This window comes from Schistocerca cancellata, chromosome 6, assembly GCF_023864275.1.
Source record: "Schistocerca cancellata isolate TAMUIC-IGC-003103 chromosome 6, iqSchCanc2.1, whole genome shotgun sequence".
Taxonomy (NCBI): domain Eukaryota; kingdom Metazoa; phylum Arthropoda; class Insecta; order Orthoptera; family Acrididae; genus Schistocerca; species Schistocerca cancellata.
Window position 1 is genome coordinate 325,401,991 of NC_064631.1, and position 15,390 is coordinate 325,417,380.

Here is a 15,390-nt window from a genome sequence, read left to right on the forward strand (position 1 = left end):
CGTAAGAGCACCAAAAAGTCACTTTGGGTTAATTGTTAACTCTAATTAACCGATAACAGTATTGTGTGTGGTAGAACCATTGGAAGTAAATGCAGAATTCGATCGGACAGGTTATTTAGTGAAAAGAAGTGTTGTATGTCTCCAAGAGATAAATGGTAAAAAAAATGGTACCTATGTTTGTCGATAATTTCAATGCCAAGGACTTAAGGTTAACAAGAGGGTTGTTGATCAGTGACATGGATATCCTGGAAGAAGAAGAACGGGACATGAGGGGTATTGGTCATGGAAAGTCACCAAAAGCCTTTGAAACAGCATTATGAGGGAAAGTGAAGCACTTAGAGATCAGTGATAAGCAATAGATGTAAGAGTGACTGTTTCAATTTACAGATTTCTGTTTTCCAATAGGGGAATAGCGGCAACACATATTATGCAGCACTGAATAGTGCTAGGAAATGAGTAACCGGTTTACTGAAAACCTTATAGGATATTGAAGTACTTGCAGCCGCTTGTGGAGAAATTCATCTATGAACAGCTGAAGGATGGGATTGTTGAGAAAGGTAATAGTCCACGGGCAGTCAGAATTGTCATCATGCCCAAAAATCAGTGGACAGATCACAAAATTACAAGTTTTGTTATGATTATCAACACCTGAATGCTAAGACTGTAATGGATGCTTACCCTTTGTCAGCCATTACAGATACCACAGACTATTTAGACCAGTGTAAGTATTTTTCGACGATGGACTTATGGAGTAGCTACCATTAGCTAGAATTTGGTCTGGAGAACTAGCCAAAAACAGCATTTCCTTCGCCTTGGGGACATTATCAATTCAGAAGGATACCTCTCGGATTGAAAAACACACCTATGACATTTCAGAGGTAGTTGGACAGAGTTCTCAGAAAGTTGAAACCACATCAGTTCATGATTTATCTTGATGATATAATCATCCTTGCAAGTGATACAGAGCAGCACATACAATGTCTAAGGGGTGGGGGGAGGGGGTTATTCCTGAGTATGAGGGCTGCGAATATAACATTGAGTACAGAGAAGTGTAATTTTTTGCTGGAAGAGGTGGCACACCTTTGTCACATAGTAAAGACGGGACTAAGATAGACCCCATATTAGTTAAGGCCATATGTGAATTTTCTGTACGTGAACTGGTGAAGGGACTGCAATCATTTCTAGGCATCGTTAATTATTATATAAGGTTTATAAAAGCATTTGCAGATATTGTCAGACCACTGATGCAATTACTGAAGAGAGGTTCAAAATATGTTTGGTCAGATGACTGTCAGTGTGTTTCTGAGAAACTGAAAAAAGCTTCTATGTTGATCTGGTCTTAGTGTTTCCAAATTTCAGTAAGGAATTCATTCTGTCATATGATGCCTTCAAACATGCTCTTGGTTGATGTGTGTGTCAAGAAGTTGAGGGCATAGAACATCTGGTAGCCTGTATATCAAGATAAATGAACACAGACAGAAAAGGAAATGTTTAGCCATACCTATGAAATCACCTACTTCAAGCGATATGTCTGAGGAGAAAAAGTTTCGAGTGGTAGCAGATCATTCAGTATTGAAATAGTAGTTGGAATTGAAGGACAAATCTAGTAGGCTAACATGATGGGCAGTATGACTGAGCGAATTTGATTTTGAGGTCGTACATAAACTCCGGAAAGAAACATGGAAACGTGGATGGGCTGAGTATGAAAGTAGCGGTACTACATATAGGAGGTAATCAGCTTAAGAAATGTCAGACAGCACAAAAAACAGATGATGAGAGTAAGCAGTATCGTAGGCAATCACTGTTTTGTTTGCAAAATGGCTGGTGTGCGGAAAAACAAAGTTGGCACCATAAGTGGTGGTGCCAGCAAAGCTAAGAGATAGAGTTTTACAGGAGACACATGATCACGTGTTATCAGGTCATAGGAGATGTAGATCTTACAACAGGAGAGTAGTGGAGAGGTACTGGTGGACGAACAGGAAGGTGGACGTGAAACAATATATGCGGAATTGCTTACAGTGTGCACGAAGAGTGCATTTGTATCGGACAAGAGTGCCATTGCAGAGGTTACCTGAAGCACTGGCACCATTTCAATCGCTCGGGATTGACGTTCAGGGAATAAAAAAGTACTCACGTTTATAGACAATTTTTCGAGTTATGTGGAAATAGTCCCAACGTCCAACCAAAAGGCAGCAAAAGTGGCTCAAGTGCTAGTAAACAATTGGATAACGAAGTTCATTGTACCTGAGACAGTAGTGACAGATCAGGGAACCAACTTTATGTCGGATTTGTTCAAGTAATTGTGTGAGTTGTTGTGTGTGAACAAAATGTGAACAAGTCCTTCACGTCCTCAAGGTAATGTAAGGCTCTGAGCACTATGCGACTTAGCTTCAGAGGTCATCAGTCGCCTAGAACTTAGAACTAGTGAAACCTAACTAACCTAAGGACATCACATACATCCATGCCCGAGGCAGGATTCGAACCTGCAACGGTAGCGGTCGCTCGGCTCAAGGTAATGTAAGAATGGAAAGAGTTCATAGAACTATAGGGAAGATGCAAGGATACTATGTGGATGCACTCCTTACCCATTGGGATGTTTGTTTAAGATATATTGTCTCAACGTATAACTCGAAGCAGCACATGAATACAGGACTGTCATTGCATGAGGTAGTATATGGTCGTAAGATGACATTACCGGTCAGCATGCTAAGGACCAAAAATGGTAAGTTAGGAAAATCTGTTAAAGTGTTCGTGAGAGTGATAAGGGAAATATGGAACAGAGTGAGCAAGACCAATACTAGGACACTAGAAAAACAATAAGAAGCAGTGAGCGTTACAGTAAGAATGCTGCAATACTAGGTTGGCCAATGGGTAATGTTACCGACTTCTTATACTCCAAAGGTGAAGACAAAGAAAGTTTTTGCAAAATATCCAGGGCCATATTAAATTTCCGAAACTATATCAGCAACGAACGTCAAGATCCAGTTGCTGATGAGGATGACAATGGTACATGGGGGACATTTGAAACCTTTTCGTGTGAGTCCATAAGTTATTAATGGAATAGTGGATTGGAACAGAAGGAAAATGTGAAAAGGATGGCGCAAAGGAGCGAGCAAGAAGTATTAGAAGAGCCAATGAGAAGAGTGCATAGCTGTTGAGACCTAAGAGGTAGAAGAACTTCTATCTTTTGTGTTTGTTAGGTATAAGTATAGCATAATGTATAGTGTACATGGGACGAACCGCTGCGGCGCAGTAAAGGGTTCTTAGGGGAAGGAAAGTGTAATTGGTATCCCTGTCCTCAGGTTGGGTACGTCAGGAGACAAGATGGAGATGGCGCAGACCATAGCCGTGCTACTGGTCATCGTTGGAATAAAAGCATGCAGAATCAGCACGTGGAAGTGGAGGCGCTGTTTGCGAAGCAAGATGTGGTGATAACCTGTCACCGTTGGGTGATACAGGAGGTATCTAACGCATGGAAAAAATGGAACGAGATGAAACAGTTAGATGAAGCATTCAGCAGCTTCTGGCAGGGTTAGAAGAATGATGGAGAGCTTAAAGAAGTTAAAGGAGTATGGAACTTATGAGAAATTGAGAGACGAGATGACAGGGGATTGTACAGTACAAGGAGAAGGAAAGGTTGGAGCGATGCAGGGGGCCAACTTCAGAAAATTGTGTCCGAGACAGATGACGAGGAGGACATCAGGAGCATGAACGACAGGATGGAAACAGTAAAGCAGTTGGTAAAAGGAAACAAAGCAGCAAATGAGTGGCGCATAAAGCAGACAACAAGTTTGGAGAAAGATGTTTTAAACAGTATTCTACGCCACTTGAGAGAGGAAGTAATGAACTATATGAAAATAGTGGAAGAATCAGTGAACCAGAACATTAAGAGGTTACAAGCCAAAGTGGGAATACTGGATGGGGAAGTAGTGACAATGAAGTGGTTACAGTCCTTGGACAACAGTGTGTGGGAAGCACACAGAGAGGTATCGAAATTTCGGGAAGCAATGCAACAGGCTATGCGTTGATGGCTGGGAATAAATTTGTTGTCACCAGATCACCACCTGGAGTGGCTACGGAAACTGCAGAAAAATCTACCACTCAAACTGAAGTTGGTCTTGCAACCCAACGATAAAAACTTGTCTATCTATTTTAACCTAAGTAAGGACCGGTGGAGCAAAGGTCTACATATTGGTTTCCTCTCCAATAACAGGGAAGCAGGCACGGTACCAGTGTCATATAGCCCACACGAATTGTATCAAGTGGGTGATGCTGAAGAAGTTTATCAAGATAAGGGTGCAGTTGTTGCTTCTAATTGCAAAGGACAAGAGTGGCCACGCAGAAGTGGAAGACGTGGAGTTACAGAAGTTTTACAGGTGTGAAGTTACTGTTTTCAAACAGGTTATTGAGAGGAAACTTCCTGCCAGATTAAAACTGTGTGCCGGACCGAGACTCTAACTTAGGACGTTTGCCTAGGCAAAGGTTCCGAGTTCGAGTCTCGGTCCGGCACGCAGTTTTAATCTGTTAGGAAGTTTCATATCAGCGCACACTCCACTGCAGAGTGAAAATCTCACTCAAGTCAGTGAGAGGTCTGAACTCTTAATGCTAGTTCATAATACGGAAAAGGATTGGAAGAAAGAGACGTCTAGGCCTGGGTTGTATTTCCAGCATGTTGAGGTACATTGGTTGTACTCTATCTTCGATAAAGTAGTAGTAGTAGCCAGTTGCTACAGCAGCAGAGAAGCTAGAGCTAGACAGAAGTGGATTATCAGCCGTAAATCAGACTAAGTTGAGCCAAACAATAGGACGTGAGATAATGCAGTTCATTGACTAACTAGTTAACGAGCAGTAGGGGTGAATCCCCATGGAGACATTGATGCAGCATGTTTAGCAGTACAGGGAAAACCAGTTCCAGAGAGAAACAATTTCGACCATTGTCATACCAAGTACTACAGCGGCACTTACTCTGCTACTAAATTTAGTCCTTGCACAAGAAGTGAAACACAAGAGGAAATTCGCATGCAGCTACTCGTCAAATCCTAATGGGCTGGTATCCCAGAACCTAGAAGGTCGTAGCAGGTACTGTAACTGTAAGTTAAGTTAAGTTAACAAGGAACTAATGGAGCTTAGAATAAGTAGTGCCTAAGAAAACTTGTAGTAAGAGCAGTCTTGAGTAAAGAGCAGATTACAGCCAGCCGCGCGGGATTAGCCGAGCGGTCTCAGGCGCTGCAGTCATGGACTGTGCGGCTGGTCCCGGCGGAGGTTCGAGTCCTCCCTCGGCATGGGTGTGTGTTTGTCCTTAGGATAATTTAGGGTAAGTAGTGTGTAAACTTAGGGACTGATGACCTTAGCAGTTAAAGTCCCATAAGATTTCACACACATTTGAACATTTGAGATTACAGCCAACTGTACCAAGCGCAAGGGAACTTGTCACCCACGTTTGCATGCGGGTAGTATAGTTTAAGGTGACTGAAGGGAACATGCCTTGTTAAAGAGGAGGGTAATGTAGCCTACGACCGGTCAGAAAAGCACAGAGTAGGGAGTGGTTGGCAGTAGTGTCAGCCACAGACAAATGTGTGTTACGGCTTACAAAATATAACACTGCCGTCACACTGATGCCAGGCGATTTGGCCTGGCATCATGTGGAAACAATTGACTCAGCAGTATCTAAGTGGAAGAGGGTGGAAGCCATTCCACGCTGGCAGTCGCTGAAATGTTTAGCATACGTGCTGAGAGGCATAGCAAAACCATAGCAAGTGCACCTCTGAAGCGTGAAAATACCTAGCCATTTTCCCCAAAATGCTAGTATTGCAGCTCTATCACCACGAGGATGTGATGCTTGAGCGCCATCTGGAACTTCGCTCATGGACCACAGTTTGTCTCGACGTTAGGGCAGTCTGACGTGAAACCGTAGAACCTGGAGTCCCCAGCACATCGGTCCAGCACCCGCCCTGGGAAGCAGCTTACCGGTCATCAACATCGGGCAGTGGGTCACTGCCGTTACATCACCCACCTGCCACCTGGTGCACAGCACAGGTTGTGTGAGCAAAGCTACAACACATGCGGCCACAGCTAACCGGGACCGCTCGCACCCGGAGTCGCTGCTGACAGAGGCAATGAGGTCTGTCAGCATTGCAGGGCGACAACACACAGGAGGTCGCTGGATGCCTCGGCCACGCTGCGGCTTAAAACTGTTTGGGATTGCTGGCTGTTTTATTGGCACCGCACAGCAACCCCGGCACCCAGCCCGTCCTCAGCTATTGCCTCTTTTTCAGTTTTACTTTAAAATATTGTAGAATACGAAACATTTTATCAACAATAATTTTTCAAACAAAGTATTTTTGGAAAAAGCAGATTGTTCTTTCAAATGTGGAAAAAAGAGGGTTTCAATTGTGGTATGTCAGTCCTAATATAAGTAGCTTTTATCTGTATAGAAATTGCTTTGTGAACATCATAACTTCATTATATTTCTTTAAATAAAGTGTTATTAATAAAAGTAAGTGCACTGTTAAAATCAAAGGCTGATAAGTAAACACTATAGAATAAAGTTTAATTTTCAAACATCTTTAATATAATTTCAACAACTTCTGTAATGTACTGACTGTGCAATACATATTTTATAAAAGAGATATAAAGTGTCATTTGAACTGTTAGTGGTGCCTCTTGTTTCTGATTGAGGAGCGTTTTTTCAGAACTCGATAGATGCAACACAGTTTTTCATAAAATGAGTTTTTCTATTTTCATATTGATAGATATGTTTGAGCATTTGAATTTTTACATGAGTACTAGATCACACTGACATTAGTATGTTGTACGAGAATATATTAAATTTTAATTTTTAAGATGGTAGATTAAGTGCAATTTTTTACTTTTTTCAAAAGTCGATAAATGTTTATTATATGCCTGTATTGCTTTAAAACGCATATTTTTGCATATTTTATTTTGTATAGCATCTTTTAAATTTATAGTTTTTGACTTTATTGAGAATACAAATAATAATAATAATAATAATAATAATAGAAATACAGCCCGCATCTCGTGGTCGTGCGGTCGCGTTCTCGCTTCCCACGCCCGGGTTCCCGGGCTCGATTCCCGGCGGGGTCAGGGATTTTCTCTGCCTCGTGATGGCTGGGTGTTGTGTGCTGTCCTTAGGTTAGTTAGGTTTAAGTAGTTCTAAGTTCTAGGGGACTGATGACCATAGATGTTAAGTCCCATAGTGCTCAGAGCCATTTGAACCATTTTTTTAAGAAATACAGGGACATAATACAGTAGTATCAGTGATAATTATTTTAACATAGTTGTTTAGCTTATATCATTATTATCAGTACTACATGAAGTATGAAATGAATATTACAAAAAGCATTACGTGTTACAATCACATTGGTTTTCCCTCTTATGTCTATATATTATTTGTCTAGAACATCTTTGTAAAACTCCTTTGCATTATCTGGAATCTCAAAATACATACATCAAAAAAAGTTTGGCATCATCTCAGTCCAAGAGTTCCGGAACCTGTACAGAAAATTGGAACAGAGATCAACGTAAAATTTTATTTCCGCCCTTTTCATTGCTCATGGAAACCACACATTGCATGTTGTACCACAATACAGCGAGACCTTTAGAGATAGTGGTCCAGATTGCTGTACACACCGGTACCTCTAATACCCAGTAGCACGTTCTCTTCCATTGATACATGCTTGTATTCGTCGTGGCATACTATCCACAAGTTCATCAAGGCACTGTTGCTCCAGATTGTCCCATTCCTCAACGGCGATTCGGCGTAGAAACCTCAGGGTGGTTGGTGGGTCACGTCGTCCACACAGCCCTTTTCAATCTATCCCAGGCATGTTGGATAGGGTTCATATCTAGAGAACATGCTGGCCACTCTAGTCGAGCGATATCGTTATCCTGAAGGAAGTCATCCACAAGATGTGCACGATGGGGACGCGAATTGTCGTCCATGAAGACGAATGCGTCGCCAATATGCTGCCGTATGGTTGCATTATCGATCGGAGGATGGCATTCACGTATCGTTTGGTCTGGAGGCAAGTAGCTATGGCCACGAACCGGAAAGAAGTGACGAATGTTATTGAATTTTGTGCTCTTTTCAAGGAACGCTGTAACCATCGCCATCATACAACTGTTTCTATTTTTGCTGCTGCAAGAATCAGAGAATAGATGTATAGTATTGGTGCCATCATTTGTTTGTTTTTTATTTAGGTCAGAAAGGAAGTCCAACGAAGCTGAAGCAACTTGACTGCATCCTCTTGAAGATTCTCCAGCTCGGTGTAAAGAACGATGCTTTCCTTCTTTGCTCGTTAGTGTGGATCATGATGCACAGATTGTATAACTATAATTGCCTAGCACAGAAAATTTCACTGACTGAGAGTTTAGGAATAGGTTGGTTTTGTTGCATGTCAAAGCGAGTCTTTATGACAGTGGGACTGTCTTCCTTCATTGTATCATAAAACCTCTTTGCACGAATTTTACGTAATCTGTGTCAAGTTCGCAGTTCATTCTTCTTCTGCATATGTGTTTCTGCTTTTATTTCCATTAAACAAACCTTACACCTTGATCAGGTACCAGTATTAGGTGTCCTGAATGACAGATTGAAATGTTAGTAAAATATGTGCTTGTAGTTGTGTAAGGGGCATTATTTCATTTCAGTCCTAAATTTCTTCTTTCTTCACAGAATCTCCTGAACATTTTGTCGACTGTGATACCTGGAGGAAAATAGCCTCTAGTAGACTTTCCCCTTCCATGATAGGTCTCTCTGCATTTATATATTTTTTATATTATTCTTAACGGCAATAGTTACCTTCTTATGATCCTTTCCTGTTCTGTCACCTCCTCTACTTTCATTTGACACGCCAGATACTCCTTGGTAAGTGGCAGCACAGAGACTACTTTACCAATTCTTTTCCTAATGGTATATATCATTGTCATTGTTTTCTTCCTTTTTGTCCTGTAGGTGTCCATTACTCTGCGCTGAGGAGAAGAAATATTGAGAAATTTTAACATAAACTTATCTCGATCTATTTTATTTAATGATGACACAGGCTGATGAAAGTGGGATATATATTCATAGCAGAGTTTAACAGCTTCGCATTCTTTCATCCCTTCAGCCTTTAAAGGCAGAACATAAGGTCTATGATTGCGTTTAATGAAATGTTCCTTTTTACGCGTTTTGTTTTGCGTTTCAGGTCGATGTAAGCTTTTCGTAAATCGGGATTTTCTCCCATCGGAACATTCTTTAACCTATATATCGTTTTCGGAGCCACAAGAATCATCACCCATTCTCCTTCCGCTTGCAGTATTTCTTTGTACATGTGCGTGTAAGCATCACGTGAATACTTGACTAAAAGGAAGCTTCAGGTATTACGACGAGAATGAAGTCAGGTTGTAAACTATTCCCGCCGGTAAATATTGTTACAACAATGAGTAACATCGCTTAAAGCAACCAGTATACTCCATTATTCTTAACAGTTTGCTGTGGAAAGAGAGATGAGACACTGGAGAGTAATTATACGATATTTGTCGACTTTTGCTGTAACAATAAGAATGCATATATCGTAGTTTGCTAAAACCTTGTGATTTGGAGTGTCCATACATGCAGCAGTAGTCGACTTCTGCTAAAACTTGGTTCAGAGGCTGACGTAAAAGATCAACATGATGTCATTACCGCGACTAACTCAATTTTGAAATTTTTTTGTGTATCAGGTTTTGAAAAAACGCTCCTCGATTACTTCCTTCATTTTAAAATAAATGATGTGATGAACCTTTATTGTTATACTTTACACTTACATGTTGTAATCCACTATAGCCCAAAAAATGCTGTTATTAGTTGCAACACATGCTGAATGAAATAAGTACTTATATATATGACCGCATGCATCAAATAATTCAGATATATTAGTAAACAGGAGCTGTACTAAAATTAGTAACGGTTACTAGAGTAATGGCCTACCAACCAGACACATTTCAGAGAAAAACTCTGTCAATATACTAATTCTGTCGGAACAGGCCTCGAAGGCAGAACGGTACCGACCGACCGTCATGTCATTCTCGGTCCATAGGCATCATTTGATTCGGATGTGGAGGGCCACTGCTCAGCGTACTGCTCTCCCTCTCACTGTAAGTTTTCGTGCCTGGATCTCTGCCAGTATTCGTGATAAATTTCGGGTATCCCTTTTGTGTACACTGAACAGTGGTTGAGAATGTACTAGACTGCAGGCCCGGCTCTATCCTATTACTAACAATTCAGTAGCCGTCTAGCGCGCAGAATTTTTGAGGTGTAGCGCCAGATCTAAGGCGAAACTTGCAACAACATGGTTTTTTTACTCTTGTGAGTTAGTGACAATATTAATGCTCTGACCTGTGTAAAAATATCCACACTGTTCAAGACAAGTTTGCACCACGCTCATGACTTGCATGCGACTTACGTTGGTACTATCCAAACATGTCATTTCATTTCTGTGATGAGATTTATTACACGTTAACGCTAGCTTTAGCGTCTTGAGTAATGTTGATGATGTTGCTCGGATCGTGGTAAAGAGCATCTGTTAGTGCTTCTATCAGTGAAATAAAATTTCATAGGCGTTACCCTCGCACATTATGTGGAAACAAAATAACATATTAAAAATATGTGAGTACACATTGCTGAATAGAAATTCCGCAGTTTATCAGTCCGAGAGAACCCCCCACAACATTAAATCGGCATTTGGCAAAAGTTACAGGCAACCAGTTCCAGGAGGAAGTGGAGATTTCCGAATTCCAACGTCACCTATGCGTCACCTACCCACTACCTTATCTTATCTTGCTGAGAAAACACGTTGTGGCTTTTCGGGTGGAGCGCCGAGCCCACAGCAAGAGATAAAGCATTTCTGCAAACACAACGTCACCACAATCAAAGGTTTCAACGGCATACCAGCACAGACATAAACTAGTCATCTCATTGCAATTTTTAGTTGATATAAAACCTGCCACGGTGTTATTTTTTTGTTCCCATCGCGTTCTTACTGGTTTTATATTCATGGACGATCGGCCCATCCATGCCAATGGAAATATTGCAGATACTTCAACAAACCTGGACATAGAGGAGAGAGACAAAAATATGGAAACACCAAAAATACAAAACATTACCAGGCCTAATGTGGTGTATGACAAATGTCAAAATTGTTAAAGCTTTCGCAGCCACTTGTTGAAAAACTGTCTGTTGGATTTTGTGACGGTTTCTTCGGACGACGTGTGTTTTATGATTTTTCTGTCGTTTCGACAGCATGAGTGGCTGGCTGGCATTGTCAAAGCTTCGCCCACCATTGCTGGTGGTGGAATGGAGTCGAGCTCGCGACCGTTGATTATATGCACCTGACGAGCCAACGTCCACCGTGGTCATTTCGGTGCGGTTTTCCTCTTGCTACCTGAAACGGACGTTCGCTGCAGCACGGGAATCCAGGATCCGTTCACCTTGAGACTTCCTTCTTTCTTGTTGAAGCCATTCTCATGTTTGTGTATTTCTATAGCTTCTCTGAACAGGCGAGTGTGACAGCCTTCCAGAATTTCCGTGTCGGCGAATTTTACTATTTGGTCGGTCTCACACAGCGCATGCCCCACGGCCGATTTCTCCACGTGCCCCAACCTGCAATGCAGCATATGTGCTGTGATTTTGGTATTGATTGATCTTTCATTCATTCCAACATAAAGTTTTCCGCATGTGCGTGGTATGCGGTATATTCCCGATATTGCCAGTAGGTCCCTTTTCCCCTTGCCAATCTGAGACACTCTTTGACATTCTTTGTCGGTTTGCGCAATGTACGGCCCATACCCGCCATCATTCTGGGAGTACATGGCAGAGAGGCAGTCCCCGATGTGTCGCTTCGCCGACTGTTACACTTCTTACATAACTGGTGGAGTATCCATTGCTCCTCAGAACGCTTTCCAGGCGTTGCACTCGCGTCTGAGGTGCTGCAGTTCACATAGTCGTCTTGCTTGCGTTACGAGCGTATGAATCATGCCTCGTTTCTGGCTCGGGCTGGTGATTTCACAGTTTGCGCAGGTATCAGTCTGTATGTGTCGGTTTTCGATACGTACTGTGTCTTTTCACTATCCCTTGTGAGCAGAACATCTAGAAAGGGTAGCTGTTTGTCGTTTTCTACTTCCATAGTAAGTTTTATCTTTGCGTGGAAGACGTTCAAGTGATTTAAGAAGTCGCCGACCTGCTCCTCACCATGGCTCTACACAACAAAGGCATCATCGGCTTATCTGTAGACTGACACATACACTCTTTGACATAAAACTCGACCGGCGGCCGGCCGCTTCAGAGGCTAAGTCCGCGCCGATCGCGACATGGGACAAAAAAACTGGCCAACTCGCTAATTCTCTAAGTCCGGTTATCTGCACAATCTGGCAACACTGTAGACTGCGGCACTTCCTGGAGGAAAACTTGTCCCAAGATAGAGACACTCTAGGCTGATTACGCCTGCGGTCTAGCGAGCCGGCACGGTAGCTCAGCGTGTTCGGTCAGAGGGTTAGCTGCCCTCTGTAATACAAAAACTGAGTGAATGGATCAATAACGAACTTCAAAGGGCGTCTGGGGACGTCCGCCACGAACAATTGCAACGAACTATAACAAAAAAAAAAAAAAACAAGCGGTAGCGTGCGTTGTTTCTGTTCATAATGTCAGTGGATCGAGAGCAGCTGGCATAAAATATTTTTATAGCCTCTTCTGTCTGAATGCTGAAGGCGTGAATGTAATGGTAGCGCAGATTCAATCTATTTCGCTTTGTGACACACCGATATCAAAATTTTATCTAGTAACGATTTTGCGGCAGATTTCCTGCAGACTGTCCTCCTCTGGACGCCGTATGCGGCAAAGCTCCGGGATCCATTTGCTGGCTACTGGCAGCGGCCGTGGCGACAGCAGCGGCGCTGCACTCCCCCGTTCTTTATCGAAAGCGCCTGCTACCGCTCATCGCTTTTGATGATTTAAAACGCTTTATTATTAAATGTTGCTCCACAGAAAATTTCTACAATTTCCATTCACGCTCAAAAGCAACGGAGACAGACGCCCTGATTAGTAAGCGGGTAATCGGCAAGAGCTGAGTATGGCCCGAAATTAATTTTATAGACTGGGACGAAATTAAACCACCTCACTACATTCGATGAATTTATAAATGCTTCATACCTCGTTTCTTTTCCTTTCAAACTTAATTATTTGTGCAACTTTTGGTCAATGTTTGGATGTTTTCGTCAAGCCAGAGTGAGCGTCTGTGGTGTAAAGTGTATTACAGTTCTTGTTTCATTCCTTATGGTAAGTCTACGCGATAAACTGTGTGAATACCTTGGAATGCATGCTCTGTAGCAGTGCAGGCACACTGCACATTTGGAGTTCCATGTATGGGTTCATGAAGTATTTATTGTTGATCGGAAGTGATAGTTAAGGTCATCAGATTTAAACCAGAAAAATTTGTCGTTTTGAAGGTTTCAGAGAACGGAAAGGAATTGCTAACGCCGGTGTTAGAAAACGTCTACAGTTAAATGCTATTGCAAAAATTTAGAAGATGGGAACTATATTAATGAACATGTGCACTTCATAAACAACCTTCTGACATGTTAGACCTATATGACGAACAAAGCTCAAATTTATATCGTTGACAGTCGGTTTGAATCTTTTCAGGACCTATTTTACAGTGAAGCACCTTGGAATTTGCAAAGCAGAAATCCATGATATTAACTTAATTTACTAAGCCGAAATCGGACGAAGATTGATGTTTAAAGGCATTCTTCAGATTTCGCATAAGAAATTTTTACTAGCAGTTTGCAACTCCATTAATTAAAATGGAAAATAAAAGGTTGTAGTCAGCGGCTTCTACCGTGATTCGAACTTATAGTACAAGCACTGCAACGCACAAGGGAACCTCTGAGCTAACGACACACTGGCGGCCAGAGGCGGACTATAGTCACTGCGATGTTGCCTGAGCCTCAAAACGCAACCTTAAACACACAAACAGAGGAGGTGGAGATTACTGTTTTAACGTCCCGTCGACAACGATGTCATTAGAGACGGAGCACAAGCCCGGATTAGGGAAGGATGGGGAAGGAAATCGGCCGTGCCCTTCCTAAGGAACCATCCCGGCATGTGCCTGAAGCGATTTAGGGAAATCATTGAAAACCTAAATCAGGATGGCCGGGCGCGGGATTGCACCGTCGTCCTCCCGAATGCGCACACAAACAGGTGTTACTTATGTGAAGAACGCCGTTCTTGGAGTCCAGAAATTAAATATACTTTCTAATTGTGTCATCTTGCAGTGGATTATATCGTACGAGTCTTCGATGTGGAAAACGAATGTCAAGTGAATTTAGCGAGGTAACGTCGACCTACACCCGGAAGTAAATGCACTATCAGAGTGTTGACAAATACTTGCTACGACGCTGCCATTTCTCGGCTCTCTGACGAGGCAGCTCTTCAGCGAAATGCTTGCCGTGATTCTCCGATACGGTTCTTCAGAGTGGAGACGCGCGCGCACGTTTGGTTTTTATGCGGCGTTCTCCCCTGATGGTTTCTGACGTCGCCTTGTGGGCTATGTATACATATGAGACATTCAATTATCATTAATCCAGAATGATACAAGTTTCAGCTTCCGGCGTGGAAGAAGGCTGTTGACGCCGACATTATATCATTTCAACGTAGGGCAAGCAAAACGGATCATTCAATGTTTCTCATTCAACATAAAGCATGTGAGATAAATTTCCGTAACGTTCATAATCATCTAAAAATACAAACGAAGTAAAAATACGCCGGAAGCTTATTCGAATTGAATATAATGTAAGATACCAAACGCTTTGCACCTCGATGTCGAATTTGTCCACTTGCAATCGTTTGCAGCATGCACATAGAATGTCATGATTACCACGAGAATGAAGAAATATGTTGGTAAGGATGGAATCAAGAAGAGACGCAGTCAACAAATATTCTATTCCTCATGGCATTCATTTCATTTGACACGTAAGAAGAGGTAAAGCGGGAATTTACTTTCGTTAACACGAAAGATATGCCGCACATATTGATAACGAGGAAGTCTGCGTCTTCATACGTTTCCTCCTTGAAATCCGTATGCTCTATTATATACTAAGTAGCCCGATCATTGTTTCAGTAATGTTACCCTCTTGTTTGACCCCGTAACGATGAACAGATTCCAAATGCATGTCTCTGCGTGAAAGTAGCTGTTCGAACCCTTCCTGGGTTGTTTTTTGTGTTTTATTGCTTGGAATTCCTGAAGCAGACCACTCAGCCTTCCCCCCTCGTGGGTTAGGTCTCAAAACTAAACCGCTTTGTATCCAATGGCATAATTTATTCATACTGCATCAGCATAAGACTCTTGCGAGTGAGAG